Below are 16,334 nucleotides of genomic sequence, written 5' to 3' on the forward strand. Positions count from 1 at the left end.
ACAGTCAGAATTAATTCCATTAGACTCCATCCCTGATTTCACCAAGGTCCAAGCTACCTCAATCCACCACTGGCCCCAGATTCTCATTTCTATTCAGCCTGCTCCTCCCAGAGGTAGCTGAATTCCTCCCTAGACTGGTTCTCGGAGTGTCTGGATCTCCTAACTGGGGTTAGCGATGCCTCCTGCAGTGGCCGTCTCTCCTCTGAATGTGCTCTTTGTCTCCATTCCTCAACTGAAACACATCTTCCTTGAGGATACTTTCCCTGCTCCTCTCTTAAGTGTAGGTGGTTTTTTTTTCCCCAGCTTCACCTAGCTCAGGAGCAGGAGCTAGACGATATGCTTCCTTGCTGTCTATTGCCACTTTGAGACTGTTGCTTTCCCGGCTGAAGGTCATGTTTTGAGGGTCATGCCATCTGCTACCACCCCCGCTCCATTATCTTTCTTCTCCGCTCCCATTTCTATGACAGCTTGCTGAGACTTCAAACAACCACATGGATGACCCATTCTATACCTTGGCCTCATGGTTCCTAGACTGTCTTGTTCCTAATAATTATTTTCTCACTTGGCTTCATCCATGATTCATCCAATACCTTTTCATCACTCACATCTGCGTCACCTCCAAAGTCCTAATGTAATCATCCTGTTGCCTGCCACCTCTTGTGTTTTAGCCCATTTAATGTATTACATTTATGGAAGTTTTTTTGTTTGGTCAGAAAAACAAATTCACTGGCTAAATAAATCATCCTTTTCCTTGATCTTCACCCAGTTCAATAATGTCGATACCCCAAAATGTGGCACTTGGACATGCTGAGTTGAAGAAGGAGTCTCAAGGTCTCTGAGCTTCCCTGCTCCTGTCTCTCAACCTCTGTTTCCCCCGAAGCACAGGATGAAGTTGTTCTCTGGAGTTCCATTATCTGCCTAAAGTACCAACCTGCCAAAGAAGAAAACCACTGCCTTTTGTTTCTTCCTTGAGTTTTCATTAACTACATTCATATCACAGGAAGAAAGACTGAAGCATATCAATGCACCTGGACTGGCTTATATCACAAACCGTTGCCTGCTCTGTGGTCCCAACAGATGTTGTCCCAGGCCATTGTACATTCTTCAAGCCAATTGAATCCCCTCTAAAAATCACTTACTACCCCCCTAAAATCATCCACACTTCCCCATCTCCCTTTCCCCTGTGAAGATGTATATAACCGCTTGTATCCCAGTACGTGGTGGTTGGAGTCATCACTCTGATATTCCCTCATGTGTACTAATAAATTTGTATGCCTTTCTTCCAGGAATCTGTCTTTTGTCAGTAGATTTGAAGTGAACCTTCAGTGGGCAAAGAAGAAGTTTTCCCTTGGCCCCTGCAAAATCCATTACATGTAAAGATCTGTCATTGTACTCATCTTATCTCAACAAAATTGCTCTTGTCTTTCTCCACCATAATACTATGGCAAAATTAATCCTGATATAACTCAAACGTCCATCATCTCTTCTCCCCATTCATTTATTCATTTGTTCATCCAATACATTTTTTGTGGAACGCCCACTCTGCTCAGAGCTAGATAGAACAGTGGACAAAGGAAACAAAGTTCCTTGCCTTCATAAAACTTATACTCAACATTGCTAAATTTTCATAGATACTTTTCTTTTTACCTTCCTAAAAACATTTTTTTCTCTGTTTCTTCTCACCTAGAACATTCCACATGCTTCGCCCACTATTCTTTTTTTTTTTTTTTTTTTTTTTGAGAAGGAGTCTCGCTCTGTCCCTCAGGCTGGAGTGCAGTGACGCGATCTTGACTCACTGTAAGCTCCGCCTCCCGGGTTCCCACCGTTCTCCTGCCTCAGCCTCCGGAGTAGCTGGGACTACAGGTGCCCGCTACCATGCCCAGCCAAATTTTTGTATTTTCAGTAGAGACAGGGTTTCACCGTTTTAGCCAGGATGGTCTCAATCTCCTGACCTCGTGATCTGCCCTCCTCGGCCTCCCAAAGTGCTGGGATTACAGGCGTGAGCCATTGTGCTCAGCTGCTTCCCCCACTATTCTTAGCTAGTCACCCAGCCATAGAAAAAAAGAAACTAATCAGAGATGTACATTTTTATGTTCCCACCTCCTAACATGCCCAACTGTATATGTACCCATCTGTCTTCCTTCCATTTACCAGAAAGGAATGCGTTTTTTTTGTACACATTTCTTCTCTTGCACTGCCTTCTTGAGGACTTTGTTCCCCTGAATCATCAGTTTTCTTCTCTGATCTGGATCCCACTAGCATATAAGAATGCCAAAACAAGCATCTTTCACATTAAAACAAAACAAAACAAAACAAAAAAACACCAAAACAACAAACCTCTACTGACCCCACAGTCCTTTCCTGTGCTTCAAAGCAAAATTTCCCTAAAAATTTATTAAACTCTGTCTGTCAATGTAATCAACTCTTTTTCACTCTTCATGGTCTCCACGCTGGATCCATCTTCTCCACTCCATTAAAAGTCTTGCCATGAGGCACACCTTTCCTTAGTTGCCTTGACACCACATTACCCTGGATTTCTCCATAGTTTCCCCCTACCTTTTTAATTACTCTTTCCCAGTATTTTTTGGTGGCTACTTCTCCCATATTCCTCCTCTAAATGTTGGAGTGACCTGAGACCAGTCCTAGACCATCTTATCGCCATCTACCTTCTCTCCCTAGCTGACCTTATCTAGCCCATGGCTTTAAATAATACCTACATGTTTATATTTATATCTCTGGCTGTAACTTCTCCCATGAGTCCAAAATACTTATTGTCTACTCAAGGCATCCTTTTGGATATGTGGTAGACATCTAGTCATTGCAAACTTAATGTGTTTAAGAAGTCTTGATTTATCCCTTGACTAAACTATCTTTGCTCCCCACACTTTACCATTTCAATAAATGGCACTGATATCCAGCATCTTAGACGGAAAGCTGGGGAAAGCTCCCTGATTCCTTCCCCTCCCCTTCACTCTCTAAGATCGATTCATCCATGTGTCTTCTTGATCATTTTTCCAAAAGGTATTTCCATCTCCACTGCTTCCATCTTGTCAACATCATTGTCTGTTGCTTGGTCTCCCTGCTTCCATTCTACAACTGTTGTAATCCTTCTCTACCCAGAAGCTACGATGATCTGTTAGATCATGTAGCTCCCCTGACTACAATGATTTTAGGCTGCCAGTATCACTTAGAATGAAACCTGAACACCTTGTAGTTCCCCACAGGGCTCCCTCTGCTCTGTCTGGTGTCATCACGTAATACTCCCTGCCTTACTATTTTCCCACTGTGCTTCTCTCTCTTCTGTGTCATAACTGCATCAGCAAGCTTGTCTATGCCCTTTGGTTGCCTTTCCTTGGAATGTTGATTTCTGGTCTCATCATGTGCTGCCTCCTTTCATATTTGTTCCTACAATTTCCGGTGAAATGTAAGCACCTCTCAGAAAGGCCTTCTGAAGTGGACCCTGCCCTACCCAAAGTGGATGTCTCACCACCACTCCTCATCCTCATAGTATAATTTTCTTCATTCTCTCAGAAAAGTCATCATAAGCTGAGACTATCTTGTTTGTTTATTTGATTAATTATGTGTTGTTTGCTGCTTCCAGTAGAATATAAACTACTTGAAAGCAGGGACGTGGTTGGATTCAATCAATTCTGTATCCCCATAACCTAAAACAGTATCTTCCCTAAGCAAGGATCACAGTAAATATAGGGTGAATGAATGAATGAATGAATGAATTATAATCATTAATGCCACGAAGAAACTCATAGGTGAAAGGAAAGATGTCTAAAGAAGGCAGGAGTGAGAATCAATTCTGGAATGGTAAATGTATGTTCCAAGGAGCCTGGAGAAAAGTGTTGGCTTAAATTTTTCCTTTTTAAAGTAGTATTACCTTGGTTAAAAAAAATTAATTACTACATAGCATTTAAAACCAGTGAACTACATCTATATACCAGACTGCCCCAGATGTTAAAAACAACATGAAAGTTAAAAGGAAATTTTGAAATGATACACAGAGTATCCATGTATAAAAATGCAAAACTACATAATACATATATTGTTTATATATGTAACTTATGTGGTATAAGTCTAAAACATTGATTTTTTTCCAGAAGAATCTATGCCATGTTCATTATAGTGGTTGCTTCTGAGGTAGGAAGGGAAAGAACTTCAGGCAGGGAACAAAAGACACTTCAATTTTATCTGCAAAGTTTTGTTTCTGTTATTTAAAAAGTCTGAAGCATGTTTGATGAAGTGCTACCATTCTGCAGTTGGGTGGGTGGTGGGTTGATGTGTGTTTATTATATTTTTATTTGTAATACTGTACTTTAGCACTGAAAAAAGGTTAAGGGCTATTATATACCTGTGGCCTGAGGGGAACCTTAGGAATTGATTCATAAAATATAATGTCCTAATATTTAAATCAAGGGTTAACTAATTCAATTTGGCATCTATCTGTGTGATTCTTGGGTGGGCTCCCTTTTGGCTGGCGTCTGTGTTTTTGGGTCAGACTGAAGTAGTGTGGAATGTGGAAATAGGAGAGAAAACATCTGTGCGCTAACTCAAATATCTCCACTGTTCCTCCAGGGTCTTTGTTTGTGTGATTGTTTTGTTTTGTTTTCTGACATAAGAGTAGCAAAAGCAACAAATGTCATTTGTTTAGGACATTTTCCATGTTTGGTACTCTCTGTACATTCTTGCATTCACTACTCACAACAACAGTGTTAGGTGGATATTATTATCCCCGTCTTATAGGTGAGAAGGCTGAGACTTTGAGGTAACTTATACCAGGCCACACAGCTAGTAGACGCAACAGAGGCAGGAGTCAAAGCTAAGTTTATTTGACCCTAAAGCTGGTGGGTTTCTATTATACTACTTTGCCTATTGCACTCTGACCCCAAAGTGCCTCTTTAGCTTCTAGAATGTTCATTTCAGGCTTTGCTTTGGATTTAAAGCTGCCTCCCTTTCACCCACACTTTTGGTCAATGATCTATGTCTTTCATGAAAGATGATTTAAACTGAGCTGAGTTTCAAGTCTAAGAGACTGATAGTCATATGACTTAGTGTCTAGCATTCCTATCACAAACTGGAATTTTATGGGTAAAAAAGACATATATGCGCACACACACACACACAGTATATACATATATGTACTAACCACTTCTCAACGAAACATATATATATATGTCTTAAAAGAGTTTGACAGAAGATACCATGTGAAAGTAAAGAAAGAAGCAAAAATAAGTAATATTAAGAACTGCACTCCTAAAATTTTGAATTTGAGCTAACGAATGCTGTGCTGTGTGAAGTACTCAAGGTTATTATCTTAAGATTCATTTCTTTCTTTTCTTTTCTTTTCTTTTTTCTTTTCTTTGAGACAGATTCTTGGTCTGTCACCGAGGCTGGAGTGCAGTGGCATGATCTTGGCTCACTGCAACCTCCATCTCCTGGGTTCAAGCGATTCTTCTGCCTCAGCCTCCCGAGTAGCTGGGATTACAGGCACATGCCACCACACCCAGCTAAGTTTTGTACTTTTTGTAGAGATTGGGTTTCACCATGTTGGCCAGGCTGGTCTCGAGCTCCTGACCTCAGGTGATCTGCCTGCCTCGTCCTCCCAAAGTGCTGGAATTACAGGTGTGAGCCACCACACCCAGCCTCAGGATTCATTTCATTTTTATGTTCCTCAAAGCAGCTAGAGCAGTGTCTTTGGCATGCATTTGTCAAATGGGTGATGTGCATTTAGACATCCATCTCCTACATGGGGCCCTGCCTCTCACCTGAGTTTTTGCATGCTGTTCTGGTGTGCCAGAGCCTGCACCCACTAGGACTCACCCCGGGTGCCACTCCTAGGAGCTCCCACCACAGCAACAGCCCATGAGAGATGAATCTGCCTTGTTGCCTGCTGGACGGAAAGGCCCATCTGGGTTACTGTGTTCATGAATGTAAAATGGCTGATAAACTGTTCAAAAATAAGTAATACGTTTTCCTTTTAAAATGTCTTTTTCACTGTCTTAGTCCATTTTCTGTTGCTAATAACAGAATACTTGAAACTGGATAATTTATAAAGGAAAGCAATGTATGGAGGCTGAGAAGTCCATATCTGATAAGAGCCTGCTTGTTGGTGAGGACTCTCTGAAGAGTGGCAGGGTATCACATGGCGAGGGGGCTGAGTGTGCTAACATGCTAACTCAAGCCTTTCTTCCTCTCCTGATAAAACCACCAGTACCTCTCCCATGATAACCCACTAATCTATGTATCCATTAATACATAAATAGATTGATCCATTTATGAGGGCAGAGCCCTTGTTATTCAATCACCTCTTAAAGGCCCTCCCTCTTAGCCTTGCCACATTGGGGACCAAGTTTCAACATGCGTTTTGAGAGAAGACACTCAAACCATAGCATTCTCTTACCCCCTACAAGTGACTGAATTTTAGGAATTATGGTATAAAAATAGAAAAAATATTTTTGGGGAAATGATCCTTCTATGTATCTCAAAGAAGATATATTTCTGCCTTTTTGTTTTTCTGTGTTATAATTCTAGAATTCATACCAGGTAGGATACTAACAGGGTACAAATAAAAGAGTGAAACTTCTTTTTCTGGACTTATGTAGATAGTTTTTCTTTCAGGGCTGATCGGGGACTAGAGATTTCTGTAATGAAGGCAAATGGAGAATATCATTTAGAGTTAACTAAGAGTGGGTGAAAAAGGATTTATAAAAAAGTTTTAGCCATGATATTGAAAATATGAGAGGAAATTAAAAAGAAAATAAAGACATAAAAGTCCTGAGCTTGAGTCCTTGGAAAAATAAAATTTTACATTAACACGTATAGATACATGTTTTCTCTAATTTGTTGCTGTGATATCATTTTGTTGAATTCATCAGAATGTCAACCTGTGGGCTTTAAAACATACTTATATTGGCCAGGATAACAGTGATAACAGCAACTGTAATGCCACAAGCTTCTTTGCAGCCTTCCTCTGGATTCTGAAGAATTTAAACACTAACAAGAAATCAATTTCTTGGATATAGAGGGCAGTTATACTAGTCACTTTGTGCTCACCTGGGAGAGTGGATTTATTTGTAGAAGTTTTAAATAACTCATCTGAGGGGAAAGAAGAGATTAGATCATATAAAGGAAAATTTCTGAGATCAAATAGGCCTCCTATGTGACCTTCTGTTTTGATTCCTTCATAGATACACTTGAGAATCACCTTGTGGTGGGCATGGCAGGAATAGTCCCAGGCCCAAGATTTACTTAGGTAAATAAAGCTTCTTTTTATTGTCAAGTTGAAATGCACTACAGCCTGATAACTGCAGGCCTTAATAACAATTTTTATTGGTCTCAATTGCTTCTTGGGCTCTATGTCCATTTTGAGAGCAGTGGTCAGTTATTGTACCATTCCCCCATCTTGCTCATGAAAATGAATTTGTCTTTTAAATTTCTTCAATGCTCTGTAAGTTGATTGGATGGTGACATGGTTTGGCTGTGTCCCCACCCACATCTCGTGTCGATTTGTAATCTTCAATGTTGGAGGGAGGGGCCTGGTGGAGGTGATGGGATCACGGGGGCAGGTTTCCCCGTGCTGTTCTCATGATAGTGAGTTCTCATGAGATCTGATGGTTTAAAAGTGTGTGGTGCTTCCCTCTTAGGTCGCTCTCTTCTGGTCTGCCATGGTAAGATATAATTGCTTCCCCTTCATCTTCCACCATGATTGTAAGTTTCCTGAGACCTTCCAGCCATGCTTCCTGTACAGCCTGTGGAACTGTGAGTCAATTAAACCTCTTTTCTTTATAAATAACCCAGTCTCAGGTATGTCTTTATTGTTGTGTGAGAATGGAATAATACAGATGGTTAGGGGAGATAACTCACGAAAAGTCACTTCTATCCGATCTAGTTTTAATTTACCTGCAGTATAATTTCTGACTATATAACAGAGTACCTTTTCAGGTACCTTTTAAACAAATTTACAGGTGAAATGAGATAATGGCTCAAATGTGCTTTAAAACATTCAAACAAAAAAAAGTGGTAGACAGATGAGATAAGATTAGAAAAATGTTAGTACTTGTTAAAGCTGGGCAACAACTATCTAGAGCCTTGTTACATTATCCTATCTACTTTTCAGTATGTGTACAATTTTCCTTTTGCATTTCTTAGCTGAAATTCTATAAGAAATTTCTCCTAATCAACTATTTGGTTATCCTGAAATACTATTCATGTAAGAGAGTTAGAATAAATGCTTGGTTTGTTTTCTTTCCATATCAATTTTCAAAGTCTTTGTTTTTTTTTTGGGGGGGGGATGGAGTTTTGCTCTTGTTGCCCAGGCTGGGGTGCAATGGCATGACCTTGGCTCACCACAACCTCTGCCTCTCAGGTTCAAGCGATTCTTCTGCCTCAGCCTCCTGAGTAGCTGGGATTACAGGCATGCACCACCAGGTCTGGCTAATTTTGTATTTTTAGTAGAGATGGGGTTTCTCCATGTTGGTCAGGCTAGTCTCGAACTCCCGACCTCAGGTGATCCGCCCGCCTCGGCCTCCCAAAGTGCTGGGATTATAGGTGTGAGCAACAGCACCTGGCCTTTTTTACTTCTTTGTTTTCTTAGCACTCTTTTTTGGTGAGCAGTGAATTTGTATTTCCTTTCTTTTGTTAGTATTGTTACCTGGATTTAGGAAACATTTTTGATATCTTTCAATCTACGGTAGTTATTACACATTGGGCTGCTCAGTTTATGGCATCTTATGGCAGTGGAAGTCTCGTCAGGTTGGTTTTGGCACCTTTTGACCCGGTTCTATTACTCTTTGGTGGCTCCCTTGTCTTTTGGCACGATGAGCTGCTCCAGAGGCACCTTGTACATTTCCTATCCAAGAACAAGAATCTGTTATTTCTCCAAGAGCTCGGGCATTTTAATCCATGCCACAGAGGTGTCTACCTGTTCAAACTACATGTAGGGCACATTGTGAAGTAAGGTTACATTGTGATAATATTGGTTAACGGAAATTTAATGGAAAGCTTTCTTTGGAAGAGCTGCTGCCAGACATTTGTACTCATGACTGGGGATGTGGCCCAGTCCTTGCACAGATACTACTTAATATTACAGCTGGGCTGTACCAGCCAGCTAGCTCTTTTTACTTGTTCAAGATTTATTTTGGCTTCCAAACACCTGTCCTGCTGGGTTCTGTATGTACTAGGTTCAGTGGACTTGAATTTTACCAGTGTCCAACTTTGCCTGTAGAATAACTGGCTTCTAAGTTATATTTGGTTCATGCTTGTCCACTTAGTGTCTAAAAGAGTCAAATGCAAACATCAACATCATCGCCAGTTAACTTGTCTTAATAACTTTTTCCGGCGTGACAGTGGTTGCTAAAACTATAGTTACCAATTAGTGCACACTTCCCCCCAAGGCTCCACATATAATATCTCATCATCTCACTTAATCCTCACCACAATCTTATGAAGTGAGTGTTACTGTTGTCATTTTACAGGTGAGCACGCTGAGGCTTGGAGAGGTCAGGCTGCTTCTTTAAGGAGCTAGGAGTCACACAAAGCTCTGAATCCAAAGCTGGCATCTTCAATGATGGTGTGATACTTTCTCCATTGCTCAGAAATGTTAGAGATACAAGGAAATATAAGACATGATTTTTCTTCTCAAGGATTTATAATCCTAATTGAGAAAGGATGTCCATAGAAAAAAAATATTTTTTCCAACATGGAGAAGCCTGTGAAAAGACACATGTAGCCATTTGCCTTTCAATCCACCTACCTGGTATTGCCAGATTAATTTTACAAAAACGTTTTAGCTGTCATTACCCCCCTGCTTAAAACTTCAAAGGTCCCCCACTGCCTACAGGATAAAGTCCAACTCTATTGCTTGGCATTTCAGGGCTTCCACAATTTGGCCCTTACCTATCTTCTCATGTGTGAAATTCCACTGTGAAGCTGGCTCATGAACTGAGCTTCTACACCAAATGACACGTCTGGTGCTCTATGCTTTTGTGCTCCAGAAATTTTGTCACATTAAGGGCACCCTTGTTTTCCTTTTTTTTTTTTTTTTGAGATGGATTTTCACTCTTGTTGCCCAGGCTGGGGTGCAATGGCATCATCTTGGCTCACTGCAACCTCTGCCTCCCAGGTTCAAGTGATTCTCCTGTCTCAGCCTGCTGAGTAGCTGGGATTACAGGCACCTATCACCATGCCCAGCTAATTTTGTGTTTTTAATAGAGACAGGGTTTCACCATGTTGGCCAAGCTGGTCTTGAACTCCCGACCTCAGGTGATCCGCCAGCCTCGGCCTCCCAAAGTGCTGGGATTACAGGTGTGAGCCACCGCACCCGGCCAACCTTGTTTTCTTCAGTTCCCCCTTTTAAAAGATGATCCATAAAAGATGCAAAGCCAATTGTCCCTGTGACTTCTCTGGTGGAACACTCAAACGGGTCTTATAAATATATCTTGTCAATTTCACTTCTGGGCCTTTGCTTGAGTCACACCTCTGCCTCGATGACTTCCTTTTTTCCTTGAGTCAAGACTCTTGCTATCATGGAGCCTCTCCTGGTTTATCCAGGCCCTTGTTTAACATGATCTCATTTGAAATTCTTTAGAACTTTTTGTCTGTATCAATTACCATATATAGCCTTAAATTACCACTTATATATTTTTAAAATTATACTTGGGCTTTTTCTAATTATAAAAGTAACAAATGCCAAAAGTAAAAACTTGAAGATGTGCCAGGAGCAATGGGAGAAAATTAATTACTGACAATCTCACGACCAGAGGATCACCACTGCTAATATTTTGTTGTGTATGTACGTACATATTACAGCATATAAACAATAGCATATTGTACCTATGATTTTGTAAACTGCTCCTTTCTGTTAGCAAATTTCTCCTGTCAATAGTATTTAAACACAACTGATTTTAAATGTCTCCATAATATTTCATCATATAAATGTTCCTTTGTGTAATTATTTGATTTTATATTACTATATATTTATATTATTTTTCTATTATAATAATGTTAAAGTAAATATATTTGGGGTAATACTCTAACACTGCTTATCTTTTTGGTACAGAGGAGCTAAGAATATTTGTCAAAAGGTAGACATACCTGGCTCAAAGTCACTTCCTAGCTCTATTCCCTTCGGCAATGATGTAACTTTTCTAAGCTTATGTTTTCTCATCTTTGAAATATTCATTACCTTACTGCCTACATCATAGAATTGTTTGTTGCAAGATAACTACCATGTGGTAAGTTGGTAGTAAGTGTGGGATATTATGATTTTTGTTTTTGCCTCATCTCTCTTCTTCTATGACTATATAATAAATCCCTTAAGGAAAAGGCTTTGTTTCACGGGGTCTGTGCTTGTTGTCCTCAAGTCTGTCCCACTGTATTGTGCATAAGTGGTGGCTAACAAGGATGCCCAGATATCCGCCGAATACTTGCTGTGTAAGAAGTTACCCTTAGCAGCACTCCCATGCAAATTTGAAACTTTTCTGGAGACCCGAAGACTTTAAACTTTTCTCATCCAAATGCTCATTTTTGTTGCTAATCTTAGTTTTCTAATGTTCCAATTTTCCTCTGTATTCTTTACTTTCTGGTTGTTACCATCTGTGTTGATTGGCCCCCCTAGTTATAGATTGTGTTTACATACAGGGTGCTGGGAAGATCTATGCTCCCCTCATGCGATGGTATTTCTGGGGCACTAATGCATGGTGCTGTGAAACGCGTCTTTGGCTGAGCTAGCCAGTTCAAAAGCCAGCTTCACAGCGGAATTTCACACATGCAAATGAACCATTGTGATCTTAGTCATGAAAATTCATGGAATAGTGGCTAGTTCAGTGTGGATGACCTGTCAATTTGGCAGCCAATCAGTTGGTTAAACATCCAAATTACTGGCCAGTTACTCAGTCTAATGCTAGTCTTCCTGCTTGTTACTGGGTTCTATGTAATCCTATTAAAAGCAATGACATTCTCTTTGATTTGTAGCAGCTAATGGTGTAGAAGTACCACGCAGGCACAGGACATGTGTCTGGCACAGTTTTCACTTGGGCATTGTGAAATGGACCACTTGTGTTACTGTTGGATTTATTCTTAAAACTCTGAATATCCTCTGTTGAATAATAGGCAAAGTATCTTAATTTCATGGGTGCCCCCTATTTATTATTTTTATCAATTACAAATGGGAGTTCCTCTAAAGATTGAATCTTTTTTTTTTTGATATGTACTAATTGATTTTGTTGGATCTATAGTTAGCTCCTTGGACTTGCTCGTACTGTCAGGCAGTTCGACAGAAAGCAGTGGAGACTTCTCAGGGCCTGTTAGAACTTGGGATTTGATTGACAGTGACCCATCTACAGTTCAATTTAGACAAAAGATAGCAGTATTGGTAGGCTGGGAAATGTATCTAGAACAGTAATTTCCTAGTCACAGACCTCTTTGAGAATATGATGAAAACTCCAGACTTGGACTCCAGAAAAATGTGCCAAAAATCTAGCATGAAGGTTCTGAGAGTTCCTGCATTTGTTGAAGTCCAGGGATCCAGGGACCCACAAAACCTGTTAAAATTCCTGCACTGAATGTCAGGGTAGGGAGTGGGAATAAAGAGAGACAGAGAAATAGAGGAGGCACCAAGATAGAAGAAGATAGAAGAGCCATGGAAGAGAGTAGACTCGGAAGTAGAGACTGAGAGGCTGAAAGTAGACGTAACTGCAGTTCTTTTAGCCGAACATAATCTCCCAATGCTATGCATAATCAGGTTCTAATAAACACTTTCTTATGTCCAGAATCTTGAGTTATTCTGTCAAATAAAAATCTCCCATATGAAAGACATAACATATCTTTCACCTGAGGATTTTTGACAGTGTTGAGAAAACATACAGTAATAAGCATTTCATTTTAAAGGCAAGCATGAAGATTTTTAAAAGAACAGTATAAGTTAAAGGGTCAGTTGGCTTGTAAATGCAAAAGCTTTTGTGTTTACTGAAGACCATTGACAGAAAAATTGTAGTAAAAATAATACTGATTGGGAAGCATCAGTCATGCTTTTTTTCACAGTTTTTAATATACATTATTATATTTTCACAACAAGCCTTTTTGTTAGGTAGGGCAAAAACTGCCATATGTGTTTTGAACATGAAGAAATTGAGACAAGTATATGGAGACTTGTCTGGAATGATGAATACTCCAGGAAAAAGTGAATTCTGGAAACCAGATTTCCCAGCTCTGATTCTCAGGTGAATCCATATATCCCTGTTAAATATTAACACCCACATAGCCAGTGCATGTTACAAATACAGTGTCTCCTTGTTTCTTACAATGAAATAAAATTGATGAATTGAAACATGTGAATTAAAAATAGTGTTCTTGAAATGGGACAAAATAACAGGATCGTAGAACTTTAGAATATAGGAGACCCTAGACGTGAATCATCTCACCTACTCATGTTAAGGACAAGGACCTGACCCAGAGGGCTTGAGATTTGAACAAGGACCTGGTGAGCGGAGACATATGGAAGAAACACTAACAGTACAATGAAATAAGGACTTGCTCTCAACTCTGCTTTTTTCCCCACCCAGGGGAGAAGCAGGATTTAAAAGCATCTATTCTCTGTTTTATATAATTTAGATGGAATGATTTGATAATAATTTTGAAAAATCAGGTGTGAATCAAATCCAGTTCTCTTCTCAGACTATACCTGGGAACTTTAAAATTCCAAACAGTGTTTTCTCAGAAGTTGTCTCTATAGGATAATGTAAAATTCTTTACATTCTGTTGGCCTGGGAAATTTTACATGGCTAAGAAAATATAGTAGAATAATTGCTCTGCTTCTCAGACTATAGTAGAGATTCCTAGGTTAGGATAGGTAATTCATGTTTCAAGGATGAATATGGTCATATATATCCACACATGCCCATATTCGATTATTCATGATTGTGATACACATACACACACACACACACAGAGACACATATATAGATATGTAATTGTGAGCATTTATAAAAGCATTAGGTCTGCAGGATATTTAAACACTCTTCATTTGTAACTTGTTTTTTAGGGGGAATTATTTAGCTATGCAAGATATCACCATATTCAGTTTTTTTAATATAATAAACATGTCTAGTCAAAGAAGGCATTAATGAAGCAATTCCCCAAATAAAACAGCCCATGATATCTGAGTTGCAGCAGAGAGAGAGTGTGGTCTTTGTAGTTTAATCAAGATCACAAGACTTGTTTTGAGCGTCTGTCATCTTTAATTTTACGGCACTTCATTTCAGAGTAGGACTGCCAGGGTCACATGCAATTAAAACACAGGCAAGATTTGTCTTGTGAAATCTTAACATAAAAAGTAATGTGTTACTCCATTTTAACTTTCCTACTGAACTCTGTGAACTCACTAATTACTTTTCCCCCCTCTTGTCACCTTTTTGATATGACATGTATTTTATAGAGGAGATAGAAATTTGGATTTTTTTAATATCATGCATATGATTGAGGATAACAAAATTAAACCAGAGAAAAAAGGAATGCGTTTTTCAGAAATACATTTTTTAGTAATATCTGAGTACTCCAGCTTCAATTACAAAGAACCTCATAGATCAAATTCTAGGGAATAACTGTTAATCTGCTTAACTAGGGCAGGTAGAAGTGTAATAACGGACCAGAGATTTTACAGAGGCCAGGATCTTGAACCGGAGTTTATTCTCTGGAGTGCGGGCAAAAGCGCTTTTATGTGATTGGCTGAGAAAAGCATTAAAAGCCAGCGCCTATGTGGAGATTTGGAGCACAAGGAGGGTTGTTGCATCATAGTGATCAGTAAATTGCATAGACCCTTATTAACCTTATTGATAAGGAGCTTAGGGAAGACCCAGGCAGGATGCAATATATTCTTCTTTTTGTTCTCCTGTCTGTCTCCGTTTGCAATCCCAGCCACTTTGTATGGAGAGCTTTTATGCAGCACCTCAAAATTCAATGTGAGTAGCTGCGCCTTTAAGTTAGAGCCAGAGAATGGAGCGGGAGCCAGCCCATGCACAGGGGGCTCGGGGCCTATTTAACTGGTGCTAGGGACACCTGGAGAATGTTTGAAAATTTTGTGCTTAAAGAATCTTTTATATTACTCCTCTTTCAATGCAGCTGGGGTCTGTAGGGATCAGGGGATTATTTTTGATACCTGTCGAAAAGAGTTATGTCTACACTGATTTTCCATCCCTCACTACTAATTAACCTTATTGTATACAGGAAACAGTGTATTTAATACCTGCATTCTTTCTGTAATGCCAAGTAAAATGAAATCCAGTGTGAAATCTAGTTAGCGTTTGCCTTTTTGAAGTCATTTTTAAGTTTCCAGTTTTAGTGACTGTGACCTCAGAACTGATAGCTAGGAAAATAGTGAGCTCAAACCAATTTTGGTTTCAATTGTATTCCTCACTCCTTCCAACTTAAAAGCTGCCTTTCACCTGGTCTGGTGCGGAGAATGGAGGAATGGAACATCCCGAGCTGGACCACGTTTCTCTGGAGTCTTCCACGTTGGCCTCTGCCTGTGGTTGTGAGGTTTCCCTTTATGTCCCATAGGCCGGCCCCTACTCCATTAACCTGGTTTCTCTCCTTGGCAGTTGAACACCTGTGTCCCCTTCTTTTCAATCTGGGAGGCTGAAATTTGACAGACACATCATGGCAAAGTTGTGCAGCAGCGATGCAAGTAGATGCTGAAGAAAAGGGAGGAATCTGAGCGCAGGATAAAATGCTCAAGAAAATCCCATTGGTGGAATGTTTGTGAGAGAAAAAAAAGGTAGGGTCTAGCAAGAAAGAGCAGAAATTAAGCTGTGTAAAATGTCACCAAATGATGTGGAAAAATCCACATGTCTTCAAGTATGCTGCACAATATGGACTTAGAACACATTTTGCGAGTGATGTGAGAATGGTTAGCACAATGGTTACGTTCCTGCTCTTAAAATTCCAGTGTGTGTGCGCATGTGTGTGTGCGCATGTGTGTGTGTGCATGTGTGTCAAGTAAACTTGTTAGCGAAAATGGTGCCAGAGGAAAGTGAGGATTTTCAGGCCACTGCCTTGTATTTTCCAGATTTCTTGGCTTTTGAGATTTTCATATGTTGGTCAGAATGCCTATGCCCTATAGCATTTGTCTGACAGTTAAACCACACATCGATAAGTGCAGGGAAGGGTAGTGGAAGATGCTGCTGGGTGTCACAGATGCCTAAGACCCCCTCCTCCTCTCAGCTGACTTGAAGCAGGACATCAGAATTTGCTGTCAGACTTGCATGGGTTAAATTGGTGAATGTTGCCATCTCTCCACTGCTTCTGTGATTTAGTAAGCATTTCTTGGGGAC

Source organism: Hylobates moloch, unplaced genomic scaffold (assembly GCF_009828535.3).
Source record: "Hylobates moloch isolate HMO894 unplaced genomic scaffold, HMol_V3 SCAFFOLD_24, whole genome shotgun sequence".
NCBI classification, from domain to species: domain Eukaryota; kingdom Metazoa; phylum Chordata; class Mammalia; order Primates; family Hylobatidae; genus Hylobates; species Hylobates moloch.